At 36.4% G+C, this 17,273-nt stretch overlaps 1 pseudogene; it reads left to right on the plus strand.

Annotated features, from left to right (window-relative positions):
- The first annotated feature begins 2,226 nt into the window (after positions 1-2,226).
- On the plus strand, positions 2,227-2,345 carry LOC112469352 (annotated as a pseudogene).
- Positions 2,346-17,273: the final 14,928 nt, after the last annotated feature.

Here is a 17,273-nt window from a genome sequence, read left to right on the forward strand (position 1 = left end):
TCCCATAGAATTGGGATACCCCAAGCCTTAGTAGAGTGAACTCTGGAATAGACACTTAAAACTTCAGAAGTGATTGCAGAACTTAGATATTCTAACAAAGGCTGCTCAACACCTCCCGACTCTGCCCTGTCCCTTCCTTCAGATAAGTTTACAAATCATAAAAAAAGTGCATGCAGCCTAAAATAAAAGCCCTCAAATTTCAGTTCAGGAGGAAAACCAAACCAGTTTCAGATAAAGTGGGAAGAAATTGAGGAGGCAAATAGAGAAACAGAAAAAATTCACTCAAGTGCTTTGAGCTCAAGAAAAACCTAAAAAGAAAATGAGCTCAGTAAACTAAGAACTCAAAAATGAGACAATAAAACACCTGAAAGAGATTAATAGGGAAACTGCACATCTGATAAAGCATGGACCAAAACAATATTATTAGAGAACTAAAGAAAACAAAATGGCAAGGAACAGAATAGACATAGCTGGAAATGGAACGATTGATGTGGAAAAAAGTTGAAATAATCATGATAAAGGCAAACAAAAATCACAAAGAGATTCGAATAATCAGGGAGAAGCTCATAAATTTGGAAGACAGGTTATTGGTGTTTCTGGAATGGAGAATTTATTTGTGCCTTTTTTTTTTGCATTGCTTAAATTTTTTATAATGAAAATGTATTATTTTTATAAGACCGATAAGCTGATTTTTTTTAAAAACAAAGCAGAATGAAAAACAAACCTTCAACATTTCTCCTTAGTCCTCAGGATATGGATAAGCTTTTGTATTCAAATTAAAAACCCAAACAATTTTCTAAACCTACCTTCCTTTACTCTCATATCAACAGGGCTTATCTATAAGAAAATCCCTGCTTCTGCTCCTTTTCCCAAATCATTTTTACCATCTCGAATAGGCTCACCATCCTTATTTTATCTAAACAAATACAACCCATCTCACAAAGCTCAACCTCTGGTCTATCTGTTCCACTGACCTCTTCAGAGCTCACCCCTCTCCCTGCCCAGTATTTTTTAATCAAATAATAATTTAAATGATTTATGTAGAGAAGTACCAACAGAGTTCTTATTTCCTCTGGATTTGGTTTTAAGAGGAACCATGAAATGAGAGACAAGTTCTTTCGATTTAAGTCAATTCAATTAAGGTTGTTATTTTAATGAGAAGCTTCTGAAGCTTATTAATATTATAATAGGAAGTGAGAACTTGCAAAGCTTAAATTTCAATGGAATTTCAAAGAATACTGAAGTTAATAAGATATATATCCATTCCCTAAATAGACAAGGAACAATGGGAACATGGAGAAGTATCTGAATGTTCATAAAGGGTTCCAGTTTTATTTTTTGCACACAAGTAATGAAAACGCTTTTTATAGATTAAATTTTTTAATAAAGTTGCTTGCTATTAAAAACAAGTTTATTAATAATCAAGATCTATATATCTACTGGCTTTTCAATAAAATGAACGGATTTCACTAAGTGACCACATATAGTAAATACTCTTAGACTGAGAAATAATTTATTTCCATCATCTGGGCCATGAAAAAAGACCATGATACCATTACTTGTTGACAGCAATGGATAAAAGTAATACCAAGATTTCTTTATTTGTTGACTCCTGAGAGCTGCCAAAATGATATTAAAAGTGAAAAAGTTATATTAGACATGTCATCTACTTTTAAAACTTTTGAGAAAATGCTTTCATCTTCTTGCACAGTGGAAGAGGATGGCATTTTTTAAAAATAATATTCCAACAATTTTTAAATATTTCAAAAATTTTTACAATATATAGACACATACAATTTTTAAACTTTAAGAAAGGCATACAAGAAAAGATAGTTTCTCTTCCTCTCCATTTCTTAGTAAGTCTCACTTCCTAGAAGCAATTCTGTTAATTTCTGTTCTTTAGCTTTCCTGATGTTTATCATGATTTCCTCAATCAGCATAATTATCAGTTTACTAATTTTAAACCATCTCTCAACAGTAAAGATAAATTAACACATTTTCTCTTCTTTCCACTTCTCTCCACCTCTAAATTTGTTAATTGTAAATATTTATAACATTATATTGGTGACTACATACAAAATTTGTATATAAATTGACGAAAAATTAAAAACCCAAACCCAACATTTGCCATACTATAATTTTATAAATACAAACTATAGAACCAGGTAATATAATTAGATCTTCAGTGATGAAAATATATTCTTATGTCGTTAAAACTGTGTAACTCACTACAGCCATGCTACACTGAACAAGCCTGATCCCATCTGATCTCGGAAACTAAGCAGGGTCAGACCTGGTTAGTACTTGGATGGGAGACTACCTAGGAAGACCAGGTGCTGTAGGCGTAAGAAATTAAAAAATAAAGGATTGTAAGCTAACAAGGTCCTTGCAATCTGTGAGGTCAACCAAGGGTTGCCTTGCCTAAAAGGATAAAAAATAAAAACAAAACTTTGTAACTCAGAAGGGAGCCTTCCGTGTATCAGGATCTTATGGATCTTTTATTATGTTTTTTTCCCCAAGATTTTTTCACTTTGTCTGGTCTTATACTTCTATTACACATATGGTCCTCCTTGATAGATACCATTTTTGTTTTGCTGAACTATATCTATGAGTAACTTTTTCACATAGAGTATGTGGTGTTAAACATTTTGAGTTCTCAATTGTTTCCTGTTTTGCCTTCACATTCAATAGGCAGTGTGGCTAGGTGTATTATTCTGACAAAGACTCTCTCCTTGACCAAACTTTAGACGAGCTTCTCTGAGCCCTCTTTTTGACTATTCCTCACCCTTTGGCTCTGTCCTCAGCCTGCTTAGCCCAGTTCTAGCAAGAATCCTAAGTAAGTTTAGCAAGAATTACCCCCTATCTTTGATATCTAATCACCATTAATATCTGATCGAGTTCCTCTTATTCTCCTCCCTTGATGTCTAAGTACTTGGCCTGCTTTTAGCAAGAATCCCATTAGACAAATTTGTCAAGAATCCCCCTACCTCAATGTCTCCTTTTAGTCATTTTCCTTCTACTGATCTTCCCATGCTGATTTTTGCCTATAAATCCCCAGCTGTCTTTGCTGTATTTGTAGTTGAGCTCAGTTTTACTGAAGCTTCACTCCCAGATTGCAATAGTACTGAGTAAAATCCATCCTTACTGCCTTTACTAGTGTCTGGCTGGCTCTATTTCCCTAAGTTCAAATACTTCTTCCCTCACAACTTTGAAGACCTTCATTGCTAAAGATGACAAGTCTCATTCCTTTATAAAGAACTGTTTTGTTTGCTTATTTTGCTTTTTTTTTTTTTTCTTTTTGGATACCTGGTTACCCAGTCATATTCCTGTGTAGAGAACTATCCTGAACTTCCTCTGCATATGTATTTTTCCAATAAGCCTATTCCTTAATCTTGAGCTATATATGAGCAGGAGGTACATATCAAATCATCAGGCAGCATTCTTTGTAGGGTGCATGGGAAGCAGGCAGGCAGTCTGGTGACCTCTATAACTGACTCCATTGTGAGGGAGGAGTATACTTTTCATGAATTGTGCCTGAATGAAGCTGCCGTTCTCACCTTCCTTTCTTTTATGTAAGTCTGATCCGCTTTTTTGTGAGGCTGAATTTTCTCTCTAGGATATCTCTAGGAACCAGCTTCAGGCAAATCCCCACTGTCTTCAGAGAGCATCTATGCTGTGATTAGCAGACAAACCCTTAAAAAAAATGTGGTTGGTTCTTCCTTTGGTTGATGGCTGTGTCAGATTGTCTGGAAATTCATACCATTTACTCCCTTCTGAGCTCTTTGATATCACAGGGACTGGCCATTTGGGATCTGCCTTTTTCAAAATCCCTTACCAGTGGACTTCAGGTTAGTGCCAGCCAATGAAAGCCATTCAAATGAGATTTGGAAAGCAAATGAGAAGCAGAAGCCATAAATTATTGCTCCTTGGGCAGCAGGAGAAAGGCTAAAGGTTTTGCAGTGGCTTCAAATAGAGCCAGACACTAGTTAAAGCCAGTAAGGACAAATTTTATTCAGTATTTCCCCATGAATCACCCACCTTGGTGCCACATGCAGCAGTAATCATTTCAACTCTTAAAACTTGTGACTCTTTGAAAACTAGTGGCAAGTATGAGAGCAAAGAATGACTTTCCCTAACCTTCAATCCTCTAGCTCTTCTAATGGTTAGGTAAAATAGCTATTTCCCTGAAATAAATTCCGTCTTGCTTAAAATATCTAGAGTAGTTTCTCTTTCAAAAAATCCCAACTGACATAGTGACAAAGACAAAGAGAGCTGGGAATATAAACATTCTTTGAGATGAAATTGGTTAAAGAATGTCCCACATGGTGAAGGCAGGAGGTGGCAGCTCTGAGAAGAGAGAAGAAAGGGTTGACTCACTGGGACTCACAGCAAAGAACAAAAGTCCCAATGCCCTTCAAGGAAAAGGTGCCTGGAGGGGTTGCTTTTAGACTGTGAGAACTCAATCTTCTTTGTTTACTACTGTATCCCTAGTGCATAGCACATGCCTGACACAGAATTGGTATATGATAAACATGTTTAATATATGCACCACCCAGTAGAAAACTGTGCCTTTCTTTGTAGTTCAGTTAGGATGCTTTTGGTTGCAAGTAATAGAAAATCTAACTCAAACTAGCTTAAACAACAAAGGGATTTATTATCCTACATAACTGAACACTTTTTTCAGAGCTGTACTGAAATTTGGTTTTAAAACTTCAGGCAAGGGTTAACATTCCTAAAAAAGATATGCTTGAACTGGCTTAGATCACATGCCTAGCCCTGGACTTATGACTATTTAGCTGGGGCTGGGCACAGGAACTACTTGAAGTGAGAGTCACTGGATAGATGATACATCCAAGTGACTAAGACACTTCCAAATAAATGACTCCACTTAGTAAGAGAAGATCCCATCTATCTCAGTGATAAGCCCCTGACATTCTCTGGGCAAAGATGTTCATTCCTTGGAACTAGTGCCCATAAGGAAGGGGGTATGCCTCTGCCCTAGGACTTGACCTACAAGAGGCAAGACCTGAGTCTTCAGAATTTCCTGTAACTACTGAAATGAATGATCTAAAACCCAAGATCCAACTTCCTCTAACTTATTCCAGGACTTAGCTCATTAATTTATTCCTTCTCACTTCTATATCATCAAAATTTCCCTCTCTACTTTATTATTTCCATGGGCATGCAAAACTGCTGTAATTTCCCCTGTTAAAAATGTACCTCCCTTGAACTTTATACCTTCCTCTAGTTATTACCCTATTTCCCAGCTCCTCTTTACAGGAAAAAGATCCCTTATAAAGTTGTATGTACTGGAAGTCTCTCTTGCCTCTCCTCTCATTTTCTCTTGAACCCATTTTAATCAAGTTCTTACCTTAATTCCACTAAACTGCCCTCATTAAGGTCACTAGTGATCACTACGTTGTTAAAGCCAAGGGATATTTTTCAGTCCTCATCTTTCTTAGCTTCTCGACAACATTTGGCACAATTGATCATTCCCTCCTTCTTGAAACTCATTTTTCACTTGGCTTCTAAGACCCCACACTCATCACACTTTTTCTCCTATCTCACTTGCTGCTCCTTCTCAGTCCCCTTCCTTAGCTGGTTGCTCCTGTTCCTAACCTCAAAAGGCAGAGTGTCAGGAGTCAGTCTTCCCACCTCTTCTCTATTTATATACACTGGCCCCAGGACTTTAAAAATAATCTATTACAAATGATAGTATTGCCCACAATTTGTTTTAAAATTCTCACACCCGGGGGGGAGTGGGGGTGGTTGGGACAAGACTAACAAAATATTAATAATTGATTAATCTAAATAATGGATATGTGAATATTCATTATATTATTTCCTCTACTTTTGTATATACTTAAAATTGTTCCATAATATACATACATACATACATACATATATACATTCATACATACATACAAACATATAATTTGTATACTGAACATTTCTGTATTTATGCTTCCAGGTCTGGCTTTTTTCCCCTAAACTCCAGACATGTATTTTCAACTGTCTACTCAAAATTTCTACTTGATCATTTAACAGTCATCTCAAACATAACATGTCTAAAATAATTTCTAGATCATCCCCCTCTGCACTACAATTCTCCTAGGGTTTCTTGTCTCTGTAAATGACATTATATTCGCTCAGTTGTTCAGACCAAAAACTTTGGAGTCATCCTTTACTCTTCTCTTTCTCTTATAATCCACATCCAATCCCATCAACAAAATGCATTTGGAATCTGACTACTATCTTTGTCTGTCATTTGTACCCTGAGCTCTTGCAAAGGCCTTTTAACAAGGCTTGTATCTACTTTGGCCCCTATAATTCGTTCTCTACAAGCAACCAGAGTGATTCTTTGAGAATGTGGATCAAGTCACATAACTCCTGCCTCTCAACTTTCCAATAAGGTCCCATTGTTGCAGAAAAGATCCCAAATCAGACTAGTGAGAAACCAAGCAGCACTCGGAGAGTTGGAGAACTCAGGTTTGTTACGCCAGTGGTCCCAGGGGAGCTAGCGCTCTAAAGATCGAGCTCAGTTGCAACGTTCCTTATATAGACCCTTTTTGGCATGGCCTGATTGGATAATTTAAACTCAGGCTGCTACAAAGCGGCAGGTGTTGCTATGGGTTACTGGCAGTTACAAAGTGTTACAAAATACAGGAGTTGCTAGGGGGTACAAACATTTACATTTGTAGCTTAGACAGATCAAACAAAAGGGAGAGTGAGTCTTTAGTCAACCTCGAGTGCAGCAAGCATATTTACAGAAGCAGAACAGAGAGCTGATTAGCCTTTTGAATGAAAATTCCTCTTCACAATGACATTTAGAATAAAACTCAATATCCTTATGATGTCCTGTAATACCCTGTTATCTGTACCCAACCTCCAGCCTCACGTGCCAGACTGCATCTCTCGCCCTTCTCATTGTCATCCAATAAACTCCAGCATAATGGCCTCCTGCTATTCCATGAGCCCACCAAGCAGATTCTCACTTCAAGATATCTGCTGTTCTTTCTGCCTGGAATGTTCTTCCCCCAAGGATTTACATGCCTACGCCATCACTTCATTCCAATCTCTCTTTGTCATTTATGTAGAGCCTTCCCCCAAAAATATATGTAAAGCAAATATTTCTGTCACTCTCTATTCCCTTTCTTTTTAATTTTTCACATATTCTATATCCATTTATTACCTGCTTTGTAAGCTACAAAAGAGCAAAAACTTAGTCTTATATACTGCTATGTCCCTAACACCTAAAAAAATTCATAGCATAAGTAGACAACCAAGATTTGTTGAGGGAATGAATGTTGGAATGAATGGGTCTTAGATAAGGGTGGAAGATAGCTCTGCTTTCGAACACTCCAGGATGAGAGGATGTGACCCTTTCCCCACTCCCAGCTCCTCCTATGCTCACCTGAACCATGCCGTGTCCCTTTAATATCAAAAGGTTTGTTCTTAGGGTGGAACCAACTAAGTGGATATATCCTTAGGTCTACTATCCTTTTAGGAGGTAGGCAAGGAGGAGCTCTCTGCAGCCCTATGAAAGCACCAGCTTGTCTGAAGAGTCTATTCCCTGATCCAATAGTGGGATTGTGAATGCTGCTAGCTCGTCTCTCAACTCCTCCTATATGTCTTTGGCAAGACCAACTTTTCTGACACCATCTTCTGCTCAATTCTAGAACCATTGTCAGACTCTGTAACTCTGCTGTGCTTCAGGGTCTCAGATGCCTGAATATGCAATGCATAGCCTCAAAAACCTAATAAAATTTCTAGGCTTCTCTGTAGACCTCAAGATTGGCCACCCTCTGAAGATAGGCAGAGACTAAATCCAAGCTCCTCATCATGACCTTGGAAGCCCTTCAGATTTTGCCCCAACCTAACTCTCCAAATTCATCTTGGAACACTCTCCTCCCTTCTCACAAAGTTCTAGCCAAAGTGACCTTTCTGTTTCTCAAATACCCCAAGCTCATTCCCACTTCATGACATTTTCACTTGCCTCTCCCTCTTCCTGGAACATTCTTTGACTCCTTCTTTTTATTACTTTTTCAGCTCAAATGTCAGTTCTTCAGAGATGCTTTCCCAAAGACCATCTATCTATTTGACATCACTATCTTTTATTTTCTTTAGAGTAATTTCTGCTCTTGTCCATTTTTGTTTACTTGTTTATTGTCAAACTCCTCTCTCTAAAAGAGTGCTGACCAATAGAACTTTCTGTAATGAAAAAGTTTTTATATCTGAGCAATACAGTACTGTAAACACTAGTTACCATATGACTCTTATGCACTTGAAATGTGGTTGGTGCAACCAAGTAAATGAATTTTAATTTTCATTTCATTTTAATTAATTTAAATTTAAATAACCACATGTAGCCAGTGGCTACTGTACTGGGCAATGCAGTTCTAGAATGTAAGCTCTAAGAGAGCAAGGACTTTGTTTATCTTATGCTTTGCTATACCACCAGAATCTAGAAAAATTAAATATTGCTAACCAAGGAATTCTCTAGAGGATTAATTCTTGCCAAGGTAGAAGTTTTGGCCTGGATGCAGCCAGCACTAAACCCTCAACTGATCTGACTTTTGTCATATGGACATCAAGATGAAGGTCGAGAACCTTTCTCCTAAAAAAAAAAAAAAAGTTGCTGAAAAGTCAATGTAACAATATTGAAGAAAAAAATTTTTAATAAGTAACTTATACAATTCTTCCAGCAAACATTGCAGCTATTTTTATTTTTGCATGCCACCTTCCAGATTTTGTTCACACACAGACATCTTTTCAAACTTTCGTAAACTCAGGGCCTCCCAGCCCAAAGTCTGAGCTCTGTCAGTGTGGCCAACGAGGATCAGGCTCAGTGTTGACTCACGATAATCAAATTCACAGGAGTCTAAGCCTTCGCAAAGGAGTTCTAAAAGTTCTGCTTGTGCTGGTCATGCCCTGAGAGAAGAGAACAGGAGAACAAGTGTTAGTCTGTTTATGTGGGAAAGCGATAGTTCAGTGGCAGAGCATTCGAAACCCTCTAAGAAGACTGAGTGCTCTGGGGTTGGGCCTCCTGCTGGGTACATCCTGCTCATTCAGATGGCATCTCGAGACCACAGATAATTCGGTGGCTTTTTCCTTCTGAATACACTACTTAAGATGTTAGCCTAGGAAGAATCTGTTGTTTAAGAGGGGCCACTAGGAGCACTATTAGTCCCCTTCCATCCTGAGGGCGAACACCACTGGGAGGATAAGCAATTAGGGAGAATGAGGCTATTGATGCCATTGCTTATTCTTTTGTGTACTGGTGCCCAATAGTTATTTCCCCTCTTATTAACAGCCTCATGTTAGGAGAGATCCATTCAATTATCTCTTGTGAATGGTCTAGGAAGAATTGGAATTTCTTCTATCCTTAATTTTCTTGGCTCACTTGGGAGCCATTCAGAACAAAACAGATGCCAACTTACTAATAAATATTCTCTTTGATGAGATGCTCTTATCTGCTGAGAAGTAAAATAAAAAGCTAGCAGCTTAGCTGTGAAAAGCTGGGGAATGTTTGAAGCTGAGCTTTATTGGATATTTGCCAGAAATACTAGGCCATCAGAGTAAACAGAGTCTATTTAAGTGGATACAGTCAGTTGAACAAATAAAACTCTTATATCTAAGTGAAATAGAAAATGGACACAAGGTTATTTCACCATAAGAGCAGTTAACAAAACTTGCAGACTATACAAGGTAATTGAACTATATAGAGATCAGTATTTTGAAGCCAGCTACAGAATTTGATAACTCAACTATTAGCAATAGTTGAATGATGATTTATAATAAGTAGATTAACTGAATTACAAGGATCACTGGCCCTTTATGATTAATATGATTATAGTTATTGGAAAAGAAAAATCTATAGATCAGAAGGAATTGGATAAGCGCACTAAGTTTTTAATCAGGTTATGCAGAAATACCACAGTAGGAAACTTTTGGACAATGTAGCTTGTTTCAAATATATCTTCTATTTGGGACTCATTAATTTTAAGGTCACCTCTGCCAGCAAATCAGAAGGTCAGTGTACTTGGATTTTACCAGAGAATACAAATTTCAATTTTATGCTGCCAACACCCATTAAAAATCTATTGTAGTAAGTGTAAAAAGTATTTTTCAACAGCAAAATTAATTTTTAAAAAATTAAAATCTAACAAAAAGAACTTATATTATGGATGATTACACAAGAGACTCATTCTTTAAAACAACTTTTTTTTTTTGAATGCCTATTATATCCCAGGCACTATGCTGAGTCCTGAGCTATAAAGGTGAGCAAAAAGCAGTAGGTCTTGCCCTCATGGGACCTGCAGTTTAGTGGGGAGGCAGGTATAAAGGGAATGACTATGTAAAAAAATATACAATTACACTTCTGATCAGTTCTGTGCAGAAAGGTGAGAAAAGGGATTTGACTTAGACTGGGAAGTCAGTGAAAATTTTCTTAAGGAAGTCACACTTGAGCTGTGATCTGAAAGATATGTTTACTTTGCAAAACTGGAGTTAGAGGTGAACAGGGAGGCCCTGGAGGCCCAGGGAGAAAATGAAGACCAGTAATTATTACTAACATTTATGAAGCACTTACTATGAGCCATGAACTTTTTTAGAGGTTGTAAAGGAAAACCTACAATTTTCCTGTGTCTTTTCTTTTACTCTCACACTACTACCACATTTCACTTCACTTCTGACACCAGATGTGCAGTTTTTCCACAAATCAAGCAATTATCCCACGCCAGCTGGATTCCTACAATTTATCTCAATTCTGACACTGTAGTGTCAGATCCCACAAGGGCTCAGCCCCACAAGACTGCCCGCCCCCTTCAGATGCCAATCATGAGTCCCAGGTTGTTACCAGTACTTCTGACCAACCAGCTATAAATCTGGGTTCCCATGACCCACTCCTTAGGTTCACTAATTTGCTAGAAATGCTCACAGAACTCAGAAAACACTTACTTATGCTTATGGGTTTGCTATAAAGGTTCATTAAATAGGTTATAATAAAGAATATGAATGAATGGCCAGATGAAGAGACACATAGGGCAAAGTCCACAGGGTTTGGGTATACAACCCTTAGACATGTAAATGTATTCACTAACCTGGAAGCTCTCCAAACTTCATACTTTGGGGATTTTTGTGGTGGCTTCATCCAGTAGACATGATAGATCATTAACTCAATCTCCAGTCCCTCTCCCCTTCCCAAAGGATTGGTGGGGAGGGGTGCTGAAAGTTCCAAGCATCTAATTATGGCTTGGCCTTTCTGGTCACCAACCCCATGCTGAAGCTATTCAGGAGCCCACCAAGAGAAACCTCCTTGGAACAAAAAACACTCCTATCACCCAGGAAATTCCAAGGGGTTTAGGAGCTCTGTCAGGAATCAGGGTCAAAGACTATCTATTAGAAAAAAAAATGCTCCTACTGCTCTTACCACTTGAGAAATTACAAGGGTTTTAGGAACTCTGTGCCAAAAATTCAGGGGTGGAGACTAATATATATATATTTTCTGTTATTTCACAGAAGTTTATGGCGATTATCGAATTTAAGCCAACAACAACCCTATGAAGTAAGCTCAATCGTCCTCAATTGTCAGATGAAGAAACTGAGACATGAAGTTAAAGCCAAGGTGAGACAGTAAATAAGAAATAGAATTTAAAGCCAGCAATTCTGACTTCAGAGCCCAAGTACCTAAACTCACTTCTACCTATGACTTGAAAGTTCTTATGAGACTTATGAACTAACGAGGCACAATGGCATCCTGGAGTCACAATGCTGGGAGTCACAATGCTGAAGAATCGACTTTCACAAAGGATTTCCTATGGCCTAAGTCTGCACACACTAAACCATTCCCTCCCAGTCCTACCTCCCTTCTCCATCACAGTCAAGTCCTATATACCAGTAGAACATAAGCAGTGGTGGGTGGAGATTTTTGGCCAGGAAATAAAGAGAGCCATTTGGCCCAGACCAAGAGATGTTTTCCTGGGGAGGTATGGAGTTCCTGCTGCATTATCTGGTGGCATGTTGGAATGCTGCAGCATATAGCATCTCCCTATAAGCCTGGGAAAGGCCTCAGATGGATCCTCAAGAATGCCTGATATCTTCACAGCGAGGCTATTTCTTCCCCAGTATCTAGCAATGCACCAAGAGAAAATAAATTCTGAGAACATTTTTCCAACTATTCTCAATACTCTACAGGAAATTGTAAAATATACTGTTGAAAGATAAACAAAGAAACAAAAGGAAGAGAGATCAGGTCAGGGCATCCAAGGACTGTAGGCCTCTGCTCCCAAAGCTGTGTGCCTAGTTTTCTCACTAAATATGGTGTTCTGTTTCAATTTCTAGTTTATTATGTGTGTTATTGCTGAAAGTTGCTTCAAATATTTTTATTCTTTATGAGTTTGGATTCAAGTCAATCTACTTAATAAGTCCTGCGTTATTGATATGGAAACTTTTCTTTTTTTAACTTGTGGGAGATGGATGTGGTACAAAGAAACCAAGGGTGGGAGCCAGACATTCTATAACATCTCTTACCAGAGCTTTTTTTCACTTATAAAAATGGAAGGAGAGAGTGATGGACTAAATTATTTTTTAACTTTTGCAGCTCTAAGATTTTGTGCTTCTATGGTGTCAGATTTACCAATAGAATTTAATAGTTTCCTACTTCACTTTTTAAAAAGGAACACCAATAAAGAGGAGAGCAAATAAAACTGTACCATATCTAAGAATTTAAATTAAAAGTTGGCAACAGCTCTATATTTAGATACTGAAAATAAAGAACTCTTACGTTTCATTTAAGACAATACAAATATGTCAAGATAGATTATTAACTATGAGCCATGTACTGAGCAAAGCAATAGAATAAAATAATCATAAATTATTTTAATTCATGCTAGAGATGAACATTTAACACATTTTCTTGATTTTTTAAACCCCTTTCAATGTAACCTGTACCTTTGTGAGCCATTTAGGTAATACATTTGTCAACTTTGCATATATGTTAAAGTAGATTTTAGTAAAACATTTTATTTTAGGTTTGCATATTTCTAAATATTATTATGAAGTTCATTTTTAAATGTAAGACTTGATTATATTTATAATTTGGGAAAATAAATTTAGATTGTGTTTTCCAGTTGGACAATTGACACACAGTTTAACTTACTTTGAGATAATTATTTAAGAAAATTCATGATTCAGCAACATATTAATTTTAAAATGATATATTCGTGAACCAAATGTATTACAAAGCTAAACAAAAGTTGTCTTCCTGTCCAGTTTTTAAGTTATTTTAGGATAAAGATTAAGAATTATTTGATTCTGTGTGGTGAAGTTTCTGATTGCTAAATAAGACTTGCCCAACTCATGGAAATAACTTAGTTTCCCATACTTTCATGAGCAAAAATAAACTATTGTTTTAAAAGATAAATTGTTGCTGTAATTTTTGCACATGGGTTTATATGTTTATATGTGGGACGGGGGCGTGTTTTTGTGTCTGCAGTTACTTGGGAAATTTGAGGGCAAAAACCAAAGCTGAACAGATTGATTTAATTAATTTTGTTAATATCTAAATGCAATGTGTTTCTCAAAATACAGTCAGCAGAGCTAGGGTAAGCAGGCTGACCCAGTGGTTACCTGAAGGCAATTTTATCTTTGAATTCTCAATATGAAAGCATTAAGATTCTGAGAACCCAGTTAAAATTTAACTTCCCGTGCAGTTTATCTCCTGGAATAGAAAGTAGAGTTAAGAGGATAACATATGGTCTTTTAAAAACTCTTGTCTACAGTTGAGAGTATATTGTTAGATATAATTTATAATGTGTAATTTAGATTTTTAAAATTCTTGATTTAAAAATATCTTTTGGAAATTTGGGATGGGTAGTGAATACCAAATACCTATAAGTATTTAAAGCCTTTGGAAATTATCAAGTTCATTCATTCAGTTAATATTTATTGACAGCTACTATATGCCAGGCACTGTTACAGGCACTTGGGATAGGTCAGTGAGCAAACTGACCAAAGATCTTTGGGGTGCTTATAGTAGGGAAGGCAGAAAGCAGCAATAAACATGATAAATGAGCAAAGTAAATAATGTTAGAAGGTGATATGTAAAATAGAATAAAAAATATATAACAGGGCAAAGTTTTGCTAACGCCAGTGAGGGTGTTTTAACCTTAAATAGGATGGTCAAGGTAGATCTCATTGTGAAGGGACATTTGTTTAAAGACTTGTCAAAGGAGAGGGAATTTAGCCATGTGGTTGCTGGGAGAAGAAGCTCTTAAGCAAAGGAACTAATACCAGCAAAGACTCCAAGGCAGAAGTGTGCCTAGTGAGTTTGAGAGATAGCCAATAAGCCGTGTGACTGAAGGAGAGTGAGCAATAAAGAAAGTGGAAGGAGGCCTTTTGAGGCACGCTTCTCTTGCTCAGGCCCGCTTCCACTTCTGGAAGTGTACTTTCCCTTCTAATAAAACTTTTCTACTATTAAAAAAAAAAAAAGAAAAGAAAAGAAAAAGAAAGTGGAAAGAGCTTACTTAAACACACACCATCTCCTTCTCTCAGTATAATTATGGCACTATTTTAGATCTTTTCTTCTTAATTTAGTAATTCTAATCAATGTTTATGTCTACTTGACAGTAGAAAAATCTCTAGATTCTTCATTTTGTAAAATGCAGATGTCAGCATTCTTCTCCACTTTCATCTCCCAACTTCTATCATCTATGTTTTTATTTTCACATGATTAAGATGGAAAACATTTACCTTCAGCCTTCTGTGCTTTCTCTATAACTTGATTCCAAAAGATGAAATCGACAATATAATAATTCAATTATTTTGACTAATTATTATTCAGAGCAAAGTCAAATCATAAATTGTAACATATAAATTAATTATATTTCCTTGCTTGCTTAGGATTTTTTTTTCCTGTTGTGTTTTTTTAAATTAAATTATGGCAAAGCTGTTTATGACGAAAAGATGAGCAAAGGAGCCGATTTTCCCCCTATCGACAGGAAAAAGCCAAAGTGGGGTTTTTTGGATGATATTTCTTAGCCGGTGTCCATGGATGTGAAAATTCAAAAGAGGAGATGACAATAAATGAAAGATTTTACCCCAAAATAGTAAAATTAACAAATTTAAGATACGTGGGGACATCTCAATTTGTGTTTTAAGACTGGAATAGTGAGCTAGTCTAGTCTATAGGCAGCCATTTGGTACGATAATTTTACATAATGTTTCAATGTTTCAATGCTTCAATTTAAAAGTAATATATTTGAATTGAATTGTCAGATGATTCTATGTATTAGTTCAAGTGTCTAAAAATTTATCCTATGGAGTCCTTATGTACCTGCTCCTAAATATTTCTTTATAATGTCCTTAGATAAGACTGATTTTGGTGAATTTGATATTGCTACTATTATCTTGAATCCATTAGCTATGAATATATTGAGTAAACCTAAGAGAGTTAGATTCAGAAGTCTTGCAAGGTCAGGTCTTCTAGCCAAAAGAAATTAATAGACAAGGGTAAATTTAATGGAAACATACATTGAAATTTGAATATGAATGTTTATAAAGCTTTGGGCTGCATTATAATTTAAACATATGATTTGGTGTAGCCATATGTAGCATGTGTTGATGTCTGTCAAAGACCAGAAGAAACACACCTGTAGTCAATCAAAGTGGGATTTATCGGCTCATTGCAATGAGGGAGACAGTAAACCATAGGCTCAGTGGGGCATCCTAGTCACAAGATGTCATAAAGGATTTATTATAGAGTTTGGGCTTGGGCTAGATGATTTGGGGAAGGGTTTAAGGAAAGGGAGTTTTGCTCTGGATTAGATGCTTTCAGGAGGCAGGACTAATTCTGTGATTGGGTATCTTAATAATTTTTATCCAGAAGGCATGAGGAACAAAGCAGAGTTAAAGCTGTACTTGGTAAAGAAGCAGTAGTCACTCTTAATATCCAGGAAAGGGGCATATGCTCAGTCATCCTTTCAGTTTAGACAATATTTTTGGTTTTGTTTACTCAGACATAATTATGGAGTGATCTTGTTTTGTCTGCCTCTATCATGGTCTGCCTCTCTCTGATGTGTTCAATGAGAGATCACCATGGCCGAGCTATGAGTACCAGGTGTGAGTGCCCGGACAGCTCTGGATTGGTCAGGGACTGCTTTTCTCTTTCTCATCATGTTAAGAATGTGTATAGTATGGATATATCACCTATTAAAAATTAAAAAGCTGACAATTTAGATAAGAAAATAAATGAAAATTGAGAGATGGTATGTTGGAAAATTTAAGTACTATAGAAAAACAGAGCAGAATAAGAGGATTCACACTGTAAAATGATTAAGATTTTTATGTAGAATTTTAATTTTTATTTAGAATTATGATTTGCATTAGATAAAAATAATGAGATTAGGGTTAAATGGAACTTATAAATCTGAAAGGCTTTCACTCAGCCAGTGAGATGATTAAGGTTTGCTTTGTTTTTGGCCAGCTGATACTCAGTCGTCACTGAGAATGATACAGATGCAGCCACAGAGCCTATATTCTTCACATTATCCACTAAAAGAAACCAGAGCTTTTAGGAGGGCAGCCAGTGCCAAATCTCCAGGCAGAGAAACTCTGGTATATCTTGCTACTGGTAGGAAGAAGCAGTTCTTTGCAGATATCACGTATAGTGTTGAAGGAAGTAAACAAGGCAGTTTGAGAATAGTTTGTGCACCCAAGAACAGTCAAGCCATGACAAGCTAAATATTGAAATCATGACTGTAATCAAATGGAATGAGTTAAATCTATAAAAATGCCTTGAATCCAGAATAATATGAAAAAGATATTAACATATAATATAGTTAAAATATAATTGCTATGTAGAAGTAAATGATCAATACATGTTTGTAAACATTTAGAAGTATTATTTATGGATTAAGCCAAATTATGAAAAGTCCACCTTGAAACTGTGGTCATGACTTGAGGAAATAGTCACAAATTAACCCTATAAAACAACATCGTCTGATAGAAATAAAATGTAAGCCACACATGTAACTTTGAATTTTCTAGTAGTCCCATTAAAAATTAAAAAAGCAGGAAAAATTAATGTTAATAATATATCTATTTAATTCAATATATTTGGAATATTTCAACATATGATAAGTATAAAATTATTAATGCATATTTTGAGTACTCAATAGCCATATGTGGCTCTAGGCCACCACCATGTTGGACAATGCAGCCATAAAGGACTCAAAAATGAGTTGCTTGCCTGAAGAATAACTATAAAAAAATTA

This window comes from Pteropus alecto, unplaced genomic scaffold, assembly GCF_000325575.1.
Source record: "Pteropus alecto unplaced genomic scaffold, ASM32557v1 scaffold170, whole genome shotgun sequence".
NCBI classification, from domain to species: Eukaryota; Metazoa; Chordata; class Mammalia; order Chiroptera; family Pteropodidae; genus Pteropus; species Pteropus alecto.